This window comes from Corvus hawaiiensis, chromosome 2, assembly GCF_020740725.1.
Source record: "Corvus hawaiiensis isolate bCorHaw1 chromosome 2, bCorHaw1.pri.cur, whole genome shotgun sequence".
Taxonomy (NCBI): Eukaryota; Metazoa; Chordata; class Aves; order Passeriformes; family Corvidae; genus Corvus; species Corvus hawaiiensis.
In genome coordinates this window covers 29,574,250-29,586,514 of record NC_063214.1, presented here as the reverse complement: position 1 = coordinate 29,586,514, position 12,265 = coordinate 29,574,250, and the positions used below count along the sequence as shown (strand labels likewise).

Genomic DNA, 12,265 nt, shown 5'->3' with positions numbered 1-12,265 from the left:
ATCTCTAACACAGCTATATCTATCAGTCAGATACAAATTTGACCCATCTTCCTTCATCAGACCTCATCCTGTTCAAGTCCAGTTTTAAATTAAAATAACCGTATCCTTTGTTTTACTGTGTTCATAACCAAATATGGTATCTGCTAAACCTGCCAGCAATCCTGCTAAGATCTGAAGTATCTTTTTAATGTTTGCCAGACCTAAAACTTATCCCAGTCAGCCTTGTACTATTATTGCCTAAGAAACTAAAGGCATTAACCAGCTGCTGGGGAACATAAGTAATTTCATGGTTTTGTTTGCATTTGTCATTTTTTGAGGGAAGAAATGGCTGGTATTTTTCCAGTTTCCAAAAGCTGAAGATTCCATTTACCTCTGTGCTTCCATATAGGTTTAGATTACCACTTCTGAAGATGGAATCTGAGGTCATCCCACATGAAATCAGTAATGATATGTAGGTCCCTAGGAAATATTTAAGTCCCAAGGAAATTCAAGGCCAGGTTGGATGGGGCTCTGAGCGCCTTGGTCTAGTTGAAGGTGTCCTTGCCCACAGCAGGGGTGTTGGAACCAGATGATCTTCAAGGTCCCCTTCCAACCCAAACCATTCTAAGATTCTATGATCCCCATGTCTCTATGACTTGGACAGCAGTGAAGGTATTTAAGTCTGTTAAATTCTCCACACTTTAAGTCATGGAAACAGATGACAGTTTTATTTTTTACCACATGTAACACAGAAATTATCTTTGGGTAAGGTTATATCCATGTTGGAAGTTACAAGTTTATAGATCACTTTGACTGTCATGTCACTCTGTTATCCAGAAGAAGGGTGGAAGTTATCTATAAAATGGTTTTATAGCTGTTGTAGCATATGACTTGAAATTAGTTCAGGTTAAAATACCAAGGATAAAAGAAAGAGGACTTAACTCTTGGAGGGTTCTCCCATATGCATGCAAATTTGATTTTAGTACTAATTGCAGTTTGAACTCTAGAACAGAGAAGTTATATGCCACGTTCAGAGGGCTACAATATGGCAAACAGTTTAGATTTAGCCACTCCATCCCACTCCATCAAAATCCTACTTGCCACCTCTTGAAAAGACAGATATGAGACTCAATTATACATTTATGAAAAAGTAAAATTAATGAACTAATATCATTTTGAATTTGTTCTTAATTAATCTAAAGTGATACACATCTGATTCATACTTTAAAAGACTGTTCCCATTCTGTTGGCCAGAATGCTGTCAGCATCTTACAATCCATCTTTATTCAAGATCTGTATTTTCTACACATCTTCATAAATTCAGAAGTGTTAAAACTGTGATTAGAAACATTCTATCACCAAAATCTTTCTGTTAACTCAGAAGAGGTATCTATCTTTAGAATTAGCATTAGTAAATCTTTTTATTCTCAGGGATTCATCAAAGCCCGGACTTCTGTGGCTTTTTATAGCTGAAATATTTACAGAATCTCTGCTTAGTTACACTTCCATCCAAATGTTCTTTCTGTTGCTGTCTGTAGGACTTCAGCTAAGTCAAAGTACTTACTTTATTTTGCAGTGCTTGTGCTATTTCGTACTGTATATATTTGAGAAAATTTTTTAATGTCCCATGGCAGGGGGGGTGGAACTAGAGGTTCTTTAGGGTCCCTTCCAACCCAAATAGTTCTATGTTTAATTAATGTTCTCATTCTTATCAGCCCAATACTTATATATATTCAATGGCATTTGCCATGTTTATTGCATGACTCATGCCTGACATCTGAGCACCACTGCTGCCTTGTCACACAACTCACCTTACAGCTGCTGTCTCTTCAAAGATCTTAATCTGCATAGCAGTACAGCTGAGAGTCTAATACAGTCACATGTGTAAATACCACCTATGTAAATGCATCTAGCGATGAAACTTCGGAGCAGAAATTCCAGGCATGATAGAAACACAGTATGTACTGTAAGTTTTAATTAGCAAAGTACACTCATAAGAGAAAAATAATTCAGTGCTTGGAAAAGTAGAGGCTCTGCTTTTTGGGGGCAGGGAGTCAAGGGGTAGGGGAACACGCAGGATCTGGCTGAGTTCACAGGACATATCCCAAGTGCAAGGCAGTTCAAGAGGTGAGATGTGTCATAATTCCTTCAAACATACAAGCAGTGCTTGTGCTGCTGGTTCTGGATAAGGCTCCATATTCCTATAGAAAGGAAGGCTGACCCACTAAAGCCCTGACACGGGGAATACCCCCATCCTATGCATCTCTTACAGACCTCCTGACCAACCTTGGGGAGAGGACCTAGCCTCATTCCAGCTACAAAATGGGAGTAGTATCTCTTCCCTATCTCACAAGGTACTGTGAAGATAAATATGTGAATATTTAGGTAGTACTGTAAAGATGACCAAATAAGCCACTGGCATGAGCTTACTGGGTACTATATTAGCATGGAGAGGAATTCTCCTTTTTGCCTGTAATAGGAAACTCCTAAAATCTTGCCTTAAAAGGAACAGACAACAAACAGCATGAATCCCTAAGGGGAACGAAGAGGAGGTCATACTTTACAGTCCACGTAGGCATTTTACTTCCAAGGGGAGCATTTTGAACATATTTTCTGTACTTTTTCCTCTGTAAACCTGAAAGCATTTTCCTCTGTGATGAAACGTTCAAATATAACATTTCTCCTTTTTGATAAATAATAGTAGACCATGTTTCTTTTCATTTCCTCCTCCCAATCCGGGTATAAAACATGTCTGTTTGAGTTATGTTTAATTGCTTTGATTTTATTTAAGAGGAAAAGTATGGTGAAAAAAGAAAACCACCCATACTTTCCTGCCATTGGTATTTTGCTCTCTGCTAAGTATGGGGGCATCTCCACCTCTTCAGCATAAGCCCCTATTCAGTGAAGTATCTAATCATGTACGCAACTCAACATCTAATGCTTGCTCTCAAAAATAAATGAGATGCCTGTTTAATTACTTCATCAGTTTAGCACTCTGGAGACTTGAACAGAAAAGTTTTGCTTTTTCTTTATGATGTGAGATTCTATAATGCCAATGTAGAAAGTGTTTGGCAATTTCATCTCCTTTAAGCTTTTTCAATTTGCAAAAAGTCAAAGGTGTAGAGTGTTCTATATTCAGCTATCTGGGAATCAGCAATGAAAGAAAGAATTTTCTTCTGTTTGCTTGTTTCTGCCCATGCTCAGTATGCAGATTCTCTGCCCTGATATAATTCACGTAGATTACATTTATGGGGTTTAGAATAATTCCTTCAAATATACACTACAAAAGTTAGAACAGTCCTTATGGCTCTCCTTAACTTTTAGAGAGAAATTACATAAAAGGATGTGGTGTGGGTCATGGAGTTTAGCCAAACAAATCAACAAAGCAGCAAGAATTGCCTGGTGCCAGTCAGGGTAAGGAACACCACCCATACCTGTGGTAAACAGAGCACATTTGTCATTGCATGATATATTAGCAAACTAGGTGTTCTAACTTTTTATTAGATTATATAAAAAAATGTGCACTTCATTTTTCCTTATGAGACTAAGCTGATAAAAATTCCAGGATGGATAAATAATTGATTTGTTGAGATTGGCAGCAGTAAGGAACTGGAAAGTTTACATTTGTTTTTTTTTTTATTTCCTTTCTTTCCTTTTTTTTTTTTTAAGAGGCACACATAAATAACCTGACTGAATTACACCATGTCCTTTATACCTACTGTTTCCTTTTACAAGTACCTCTCCCAGAAACAGCTAGTCTTGGCTGCACTAGAAAATCCTTCTATGTGTTAGTTAGAATCAGGAAAAATTTCAAGACAGAAGTTCAGTAGTCCTAGCAGAGTTTGGATTTCATCACAAATTTGAATTTCTGTCCAAGTTCACGGTGTAGAAACATACCAGAGAGAAATATGCAGTGATACATAACTCTGTCCTGAAGACCTGGCAAAATTTCTGTCTGGACCAATAATACCTCCTTATAATCTTCTTGGCCCTCGCAGGCCTAGTCCTTAATTGCAGTTCACCGTGCTCCAACAAACCTTTTCTGGGGAGGTGGTTTTGCAGGAATTGCTTTGGCTGAAACGCCTGAGAAGCTTATCACAGTTATAAGCCACTATTAACAAGAAACACATCTTGTGATAGTTCCAGTATCACTAAAGAAATGGAGTACCATTACCCCATGTGCTTATGTCTGCCACAAGGCACGGATCTCACACTTTGCCTGGCAAGCAAAAACTAAATTATTGAATTTTCATGGACTAAACAAAGTACAACAACTATACCTATTTGCAAACAAGTTGTAATCACACCTCATTAGCCTCTGATAGCCTAATCATGAGGAATCAAGTTACTGATGCTTGATGGATTATAGAAAATGTGGTTTATACCTACAGAACAAGTCCAAAGTATTGCATAAACTAAGAAGGTAGAAAAATTCCTCAGGCATGATGAGGCAAATTAAAAATGGAGAAAAAGGAGAACTTTCTTTTATTGGCTTAAGGGAACACCTTTACAGCTAGATACTGAAAGCATTGTGCTGGTTCCTAATTAGTCAGACATGTATTTCTCTGAATAAAGTCCACAGGAATTATCTGGTCAAGATCACCCATTTGGTTCTTAAATTTTCACCATTAGTCCATAAAGTGTCTGTCACTTTCCAGGTCTCCTACACAGCATGAAAAAGTGGCATAAAAGCAGCCCAGCCTAGCATGGTATGCACTGAACAGCTACTTTTGTTATCATACGAGGAAAGGACAGATTTTGGTGGGGAGTGGGTATGAACAGGGCCCCTGCTAATAACTAGAAGAGCAAACAAGTGGTGTTAAGCAGAGCTAATACTTATCTACCTAATTCACTCTCATGATGAGAAACACAGCTCAACTTCAATCCTAAAGAGTAACTGTTGGACTTCACAGCACACATACAACCACGCTGAAGTTATCATAAATGGCAAAATACAGGTCTCCACGTGGATGCCTAGATCCTTCCCCACTGTTTGTTGGAGTGGGGCCTGGCAGGCCGAAGTGTCTGCCAGATTCATATTGAAGCCCCTGTGGTGCAGCCAGGGAAGCTGGAAACTCTCATAGTGCATAGACCTCCCTCAAGGACTCTGCCTGCCTCCATCAGGTACCAAAAAAAGCACACCCTTTCCCAAGACCTGAGGGTGCTGACACGCTCATGAAGGATGTTTACTGTCTTGCTGACTTGAGCTCTTCATTGGATACCGGGTCAAGGAGAGGGAACGAAAGAAGAGAATACTCCTAGGAAACAGAATACCTTGTTCACCTAACAGTGAGCCAGATTATAGATAATATTACCTGATCACATCAGATGGAGCAAGTAATGTTTCTTCTTAAGTCCAATAATGAGTGGTAACCTACTGAGAGTGTACCCAGTGCAACTGATCCTAATTACTGTCCTCTAAATAGGAAGCAAGATTATGCCTTGTATCCAGACTAAGTTAGCCACACGTACTGAAATAGAACATTACCTGTAAAAGGCAGTCAGAATGATTCCTTTCAAACACAGTATCCACGTTGGGTGCCAATAATTATTTGTCCCGGTTTGAGACAAATTCTGAGGAATGTCCGAAATGAACATCCTCTGACAGGAGGCAGGGTACAGCCACCCCTTCCCCACCAGGTTTGGGAAGAAATTCCTCGGCGGAAAGTGAAAAAGAAAAAAAAAAAACCTGTTTATTTATTTAACAAGTAAAGTGCACACAGGCACGGAAAACAAAAAAAAAAAAAAAAAAAAAAGAAGAATGCTAAATAATAAAACCTCTCACTGTGGAGAGAACCTGGGCAGATTTCAGAGTCCCTTGTGGGTGTGGCTTTTTCCTCTCCAGAGCTGGAGCTTGGCGTGGGCCCCTCTGGGCCTCGGTGGAAAGGCCTCCCAGTGAATCTGGTGTTCTGAACAGTTGCAGAAGAAAAGAAGAAGCCCAAGTCCCAGGGCTCTGTACTTTAGCTAACAAACAAGAAACTAGATAAAAAGCAAAAGGAATGTAACTCTTCCCTGCTGCAGAAGCGGAGCCACCGGGCAGGAGAAGCCATAGAGCCTGTGTTTTGAACACAGAGCCAAAGGAATTCCACCGGCTCTCCCCCCTCTCTGTTAAAGGTACAGAAAGGTACAGGGTTCATGTCTGGCACAGGGCAGACTATAGAGAATACAGTATCATACAGTCACCCCAGGACAGACAGAAAACACAACATTTTTTAAGCAGCACAGAAATCCCGTAAAGCTAGCAGGAGTACTATCTGAATGATTGTGAATTTACTACAATGGAAAAACCAAAATAGGCAAGAGGATGTCATGACATCCCTTCTGTTATTACTCTCAGTCACTGGTAGAAACTTGACACACCATTTCTGAAGCAACTGTAACAAACTCCTTTTTTTTTTTTTTTTTTTTTTTTTTTTGTATGTGTCTGTGAAGGAGCATAAAAATGCTTTTACCTTGGTGTTGCTTAAAAGTTTTGGTTATGATTCAAGCATTATATTGAGAGTAATTGCAACATTATGTGCTGCCAGCATTTGCAGTACAAAACTCTGTGTCTTTCTCACACTTTATTTAAAAAAGAACATTTTGCACCTCAATAGCTAGTTGTGGTTTTGGATCATAAGGCACTAAGGGTTTTCATCTGTTCTGATTCCCACCCCTTCCATCTCATTTTTCTCATGGCTTAGAACAAAATATTAGTGTGACTCATCCGTCATAAGTAATTTTCATATCCTCTACCTTCTATTTTGGTGTGTGATTAGACAAAATCTGTAGTTATGTAAAAGTATTTGTGAATTTTTTATAATGGAAGATATGAATCACAGGTACTTTAAGCAAAAAAAGAGAACAATGTCAGGACAAAGCAAATTATAAATGAAAACAACATATATATAATAATAAATACTTTAAAACATGCTACTTCAATTTACTATTTCTAAATATTAAATCTTACAGCTGTCATCTCTGGAACAATGGAAAAGGAAATAATAAAAGGGAAAAAAATAGAGTTTATGGACTGTCTTATCCAAAGCAAGCCCCAATTTTGATACCAAAACATTTACAAAGACACTAATTATACTTGGAAAGCTGGAATTCAGAATTGCAAATGTCAGTTCCAGGATGTTAATGTTTTCTGGTACAGTTTAGGAAATCCTATATAGCATGCTACTTTCAAAAAATGCAATTATGTTTATACATTCCTGTGACTTTTCTCCAGATCAACCTTCTATCCTGCAGTAGTACCTTCTCACAAAAAACCCTTAAAAATTCCCTAGAAAACAGAACAATCAATCAGTACAGAAGTGATTTTGCTACAGAGGCATTTCCAACATTTGATCAGATTCTTCTTTTCTCCCTCAAATAACAGACTGAAATATTTTACTAAGTGGATCAAGTCAGTGCAAGCTTCATTCCATGAAAGTCATTTGTATTTAGGCTGAATATTGAATCAGCAGGACTTAAGTTATCTGCTTAAAATAGAAGTTATATTTCTGTGACTACTTAAATTAACTAGGGATCATGATGTTTCTCTGCTAAGAGAGAGAATACAGTGATTTTGAGATCTGCCTTTCTGCTTTTGTCTTTCTGCACTTGAATTGCAAATTCAGAACGTTTTCTACACCCAGCTAATACCTGCAGGCAGCAGAGTGGAAGGGAGAGGAGTGCAAGCCACCTCACTATATTTGAAGATTCAGTAAACATAAAATAAGTTCTCTCCTCTCCTTTCAGATACAATTTTGCAAAAAGTAATTCTTAAAAGCAGACCAATGGAAGGAAACTTATCAATCAGGAAATTCAATGCTGAAATGTTCTCTTAGGAATTATTTCTTTCATTCTCCCCTCTCTCATATTCCCTCTCTCCCTCCCTCCCTCCCTCCCTTCTCCAAGAAGCCTTCTAGGGAGTTATTTTCTCCATAGCAAAAAAAAGACTTTTGTTGCTTCAAGTTGCTCAGCATCATGGCTTGTACTTGGGACTTCTCCAAATAGTCCTAATATATATATCAGGATCTGCATGTAACTAAATAACATGTGATTGAAGACAGGGATTGTATCAGTAGGAAATCTTCCAAGAGATTATTTTTTCAGGTTAAAAACCCAATTGTTGCCCCATCATTAAATTTTCAGTTCCGAAAGTAGTAAAGTGGAAGAATGCACATCAAGTGGTTGGTCTCAGGACATGAAGAGCTGGATCATCATCATCATCATCATCATCATCATCATCATCATAATAATAGAGGAATGTGAAAGAAAGTATCTCAAAGTGGCCAAGAGTTCCCCTAAGAAAAATCAGTGGGAGCCTGTTGAGTGATCTACTAGAGCTGGAATTTGTCTTTTTATTTGTTAGACTGTGTAGCAAAACCGAAGTCTCAGCTGAGGGCATCCTTGGAGGAGACAAGGCAAGCAGGGGTAGCAGTGGTGGTGTGGGATGGGGAAAGACATGGGAGTGAAAGGTGGGGATTGAGTGGCCTCTGTGTGGAGAGGTTTAAAGGGGACAGGGCACTTTTTCTGCTCATGAAGTTGTTTCTCTTCCTTGTGACCTCTTCTTTTCCTTCCTTTCTCTCCTCCTCAGAGACCGTCCCTTTATTTCCATTGTTTCCAACATCACCATCTACACATTTTTCTGTTCTTGACTGTTAAGGATGGGTCAGTCCTGGTTTGGATGGACAGGAACTAGGCCAGGACCAGGGCAGAAAGGCAGAGAATTCCTGCTGCAGATCAAAGGACAGATGTGACTGCTGCTGCTAAACTGGGGCCCTCTGGTACACACTGGCACTCCTTTACCCTCTCCCTAATCCCGCAAAGGCAGTAACAGCAGCATGGATGGTACAAACAGGAGGCAGGAATGAGCTGTTTGGCTGAAATGCCTAATCCCTCTCTCCTCAGTCACAGGCAAAGTAGCTGCCATCCCCTTCAGTCTGGCAGATCTCCATTTTTCTAAGTATACAAAGCTACTTCTGACTTGGTGACTTCCCCTCACTCACACAAGAAGCTGAGCCAAATCCCCAAACCTAAATACCTGCAAGCTGCAGAGAAGTTTGTATCCCAAGCTGAACTGCGGAGCACAGAGACATCTCTAAAAGTTCTGATAGGGTGTAGATGTGTTCTGAATTACTGCCTCATTCTTTGAAGGAGAAGGCCTGTTTGGCAGGATAAACAACGAAAACCTGCTCTTCAGAAAACCAGGAAGCAAATGGCAATGAAGTTGTGGATACTGCATTGGCAGTTGCTGCTCTTCAGGCTTTAGTGTCCTCTCAGAAAGGTGCCAAATACACATTTCTTTGTACAGCTCCAATGAATTGGATGAAATCAACTGCAAATAATCCACAGTACTAGGATGTTATCTCCTATTGGTTCCCCAGGTGATCACATATCTCCTAAACTGCACCACAAACTCATTAGAGATCTGCTTGCAAGAGATGGATGGAGTCAGGAGAAAATCACCAGATTATCTATCAAAGCAAGTGTGGATTGGAGACCAAATTTGGTATTGCCAGAAAACTTAGCCTGCTATCATTAAAGAGATTTTTAAAAATAAATTTTACATCAGAGGCCAGAAAGCTCTGTCATCATTAATCTAATCCATAGTCTAAGACAAAGGGCCTGGAAAGGAGCCAGTTTCTTTCTGAAAGGGGTTTGGGCTTTGAGAGGAAGCCATGCATACCTGGCTGCCATGATGCAGCAGCTCTCAGAGCCTATGCTGGGACTAGGTGGGCAGCTGGAGTCACCTAAGGGAGAAACAGATTCCAGCCAGCAATCAGAAACTCAAGGGCTGGATGGCAACAGTGTACCCCAGAGGTACTGGGGTGATGTCTGGACATCTCCCTTCTGGCAGAAAACATTCCTCTCTCAAGAAAATTCAAGCTTCTTTTGTTCAAATGCATTGTTTTGAGAAAAACAACTAATTCTTTTGTCAGATTTGAGAGACCTTACAACAGCCCTGGTGTGGCATTCAGATGAAATAGGGTAGTGGGCACATTTCAAATGGACTTGAATAAATCTGAGGTGAAACAGTCAAGCGGGTTTCCCTTGTGAAATCAGTACTCCTCCCTTTTCAAATGCCTCCTGCCCCTGAGGTTTGCATGGTCTCGTGGTGGCCAGGCCACCCAGGGCAGAGCTGCCTGGGGCCCACTGGGTGCTGGGGTACAGGGCACTGCTGCAGTGCAGCCTTGCAGAGGTTGGGAGCCACTGCTCTTGAGTTTGCATTTTGCCCTAGCTGGTAAAATGCTAGTAGTAAATGGAGAGATACCTTTGGGTATGTTTGGCTCCTTGGAGTTACTCTGACTGCTAGAAAACCAGGGGCTCTGGAGAGCAAAAACACAGGCAAGGAAGATCTTAGGCCAAATACATCAATTTTCAACCACAAAGCAAATCAGCTATTGAAGAGCAATCACCCTGCTTATCAATGAGCTGGGTTTCAGGAGCCCATGGCTCCATGTAGGACGGATGCTGAGCAGCAAGTGCAGCATATGGTGAGCAGCTGAGGGCAGGGCCTGTGCAGAGAGGTACGGGACCCTCCCCAGCTCTGATCCAGCGCAGCACCCAAGCACATGCTCAGTCCAGCTGGAGCACACTCATCCAGAATTCTCCATCCACAACTGAACCCTAAACATCTCGGTGGCAGCTGAACCCACCAAATCACAGAGACTCTTCCCAGCCATGTCAGTGGGATTTGTGTCAGGCAAAGCACATAGGACGTGGTAGCAGCTGTGTGAGAACGATCAGACTATAAAAGAGAAAAGCAGATTTTATTTTATGTAGGACACTAGCATTGTCTGTGGCTCCCCTTGTTAGTATCCTCACATTATGAGTGCAGTAATGCCCGGGACTTTGGTAGTTCCAAGCACAATGCCTCTTGGGAACTAATTATTTTATTTATGTGTTGCATGAAAGGGTTTGTATGCACATTTTCATGGGCACGACACACATGGAGAAATATGAGATTAGGTAAAAGTTTTTCATCTGTATTTCAGACTGATAATTTTATACCTTGTAATCTGAAAAAGTTATGCAGTGTCTCTGTAGAAGGGTGGGAACAAGGCTCAAGGCACTTTTGAAATCCAAACCCATATTTTGATTTACAGCATAATTATTACAGGATTGCCAACAGAAACACCAAACACTAGGATTTTTGGTCCATATTCAAACTGCTACATCAGTTTTCACAAGCACTGAGTAACTAAAAAGGCTACTCAAAGTGAATGAGTTGCCAGGTTTTCATACTTCTGAACAGTAGACCTTGAATAAGAAGCTGGAATATGGAATTAAAAGACTATGCTAAGCCACTATGTTTGAAAAGATTGAAAATTTTGACTAATATTTCTTAATATTTCGGGGGGGGGGGGGGGGGGGAGGTCAGGGGGGGAAGGATAGTGTGCTCATACATTTCTTATAAGCTTTCTTTTCCCCCTAGGGACCAACTTAAAATCAACTAAGTAACACCAGGCCTAACACAATCAGAAAATCTAGGTCTCTTAGAGTGAAAAGGAACCAACCTGTCCTTCTTCTGCCCTGTCCTGAAATCTTAATGTAAGTATATTCAGCTTTGCAATCCTAAGTGAGTTCTATGTAATACCAAAAACAAAGCACAAAGGCTTAAAACTGAAGTTGTCTTAAAGCCATCACCTACACAGGATTTGATAAGTTGTTCAAGTGTTTGCTATACACCAAAGCTTTTGAATTTTGAGTGGAAAATTATGTGGCACATAAATTTTGGTAATCATCCTCAGCAGCACTTTTTTATCTTTTAGATAAAACAATCTATCCTTTCAGTCATTCTCCATTGTTTGATATGTAGCTTTGGCATTTTGTGTTTATAAAAAGAAGCTTGGTTTAAATCTATTTGTGTGGTTGGAAAAGAGTCAGGGCAGGTTTCATTAAAAAGGATATGTCAAAAACCATTTTATCCTGGGAATAGAGTGAACCACGGTATTGATGTGCTTTTGATCCCCAAAATGCATGTGTACACGTGTCCACTTCCATATGTATGCACATGCTAAATTAAACAGCAGTAACATTCATTGAGAAATCCATACTTAATACAATGTTTAGTTTAGCTCAATAACGGGAAGAATATGTTAAACATCATTCTGAGCCTTAATGGAAAAGTTTCTGACAACGAGACATTAGCTCATACTGTCCACAGTCATCTTATGCCTATGAGTATTGTTTGTTATCAAGTGTGACTTTTGGAAGAAAAAATGCATTATTGCTTAACAAGTTGCATTGCAGTAGTGTCCTACACTCTGTTTTGGTTTCTAGAAAGCTAATTAAAAGAATCCACATGGTAAGA

At 40.0% G+C, this 12,265-nt stretch overlaps 1 protein-coding gene across 2 annotated transcripts in view; it reads left to right on the top strand.

The window, feature by feature from the left end:
• COL8A1 (collagen type VIII alpha 1 chain) overlaps positions 1-12,265 on the top strand; it is an 85,537-nt gene that overhangs the window by 43,787 nt on the left and 29,485 nt on the right. Inside the window, exon 3 of one of the 2 annotated variants that reach the window (XM_048294000.1) lies at positions 11,387-11,502. The gene's annotated coding sequence lies outside the window, so the exon portion shown is untranslated. Of the gene's footprint in view, positions 1-11,369; positions 11,503-12,265 lie in introns of both variants that reach the window. The other variant, XM_048294001.1, reaches the window with a different exon arrangement.